Source organism: Grammomys surdaster, unplaced genomic scaffold, assembly GCF_004785775.1.
Source record: "Grammomys surdaster isolate TR1022 unplaced genomic scaffold, NIH_TR_1.0 125701, whole genome shotgun sequence".
Classification (NCBI taxonomy): domain Eukaryota; kingdom Metazoa; phylum Chordata; class Mammalia; order Rodentia; family Muridae; genus Grammomys; species Grammomys surdaster.
The window spans coordinates 1,627,074-1,628,209 of NW_021620536.1; the positions used below are offsets into that span (position 1 = coordinate 1,627,074).

The 1,136-nt window shown below is 37.6% G+C and overlaps 1 non-coding gene across 1 annotated transcript; it reads left to right on the forward strand.

Annotated features, from left to right (window-relative positions):
• The first annotated feature begins 430 nt into the window (after nt 1–430).
• On the forward strand, nt 431–533 carry LOC114639375. The gene has a single exon (XR_003714005.1). It is a non-coding gene; the product is annotated as a U6 spliceosomal RNA (small nuclear RNA).
• Nucleotides 534–1,136: the final 603 nt, after the last annotated feature.

Below are 1,136 nucleotides of genomic sequence, written 5' to 3' on the forward strand. Positions count from 1 at the left end.
AGTAGCCTAGCTTGGTTACGATAAAATTCCCTGCCAGAGGTAGTGTTGCTGTAATTAATAGTCCCACCAGAAATACATAGTAAAGAAGAGGCCATAGAGAGATAATACTGTCACCGAAGGAGAGGGGATGGAGGCTATAGGAAAAACAACACATGTACCACTGAAGTTCCTGAAGGGCAAGAGGTCCAAGGACAGATGACAAGGTATGTTTAGATTACAGTTTATTCCATACCTAACTAGAGCTGTTTCAATACATTGAATATTTCTTACCAGCTCATTCATAAATTTTATAAAATATTAAGCAAAGATTATAAGAAGTGAAGTTTAGAGAAAGGTAAAACCAGTCTAGTTTTTATGTTCTAAGTTGGGAACACACATCAGAAAAATCTTAGTAACACCACCAGGCACTTCATATAAAACTAAACCTTTAGTGCTTGCTTCTACAGCACATTAAACATTGGAAGATACAGAGAAGATTAGTATGGTCCCTGCACAAGGATGGCATGCAAATTCATGAAGTATTCCACAATATAAAACCAACAGCTTTTAGATCCTATATTACAGGTAAAAGTGCTTGATACTAAGGCTAGCAACCGGAATTATATCCTGGGTCTCACAGGGTAGAGAGAGAGAACTTCACCCACAAGCTGTCCTCTGACCTCTACATGTGCACAGTGATATCCACATTACACACAGACACACACAGACACACACATACACACACATACACACACACACACACACAGAGAGAGAGAGAGAGAGAGAGAGAGAGAGAGAGAGAGAGAGAGAGAAACATAGAGACAGACAGACACATAGACACATACATGTACACATACCTAAATGCATGCACACATATACACAAATAAATGTAATTTTAAGCTTTTAAATTCATTTTCATACTTTCCTACAGACCCACTATAGGAAGTGGAGCACAATAAAAAATGGTCAAACATTCATTGCTTTAAAACCAAAACTGGGTCTTCAAAGTTGATCTGTAAATAAGGTTTGCTATATCACTTATTTAGTAGAAGGATAATTGTTGATAATCAAATATATTCTTTTTTCAACTATATTGAGCAACAAAGCAAAATGGATAAAACAGAAGGCGCCAGCGACTCTGCTGAGGTCTTGGGAGG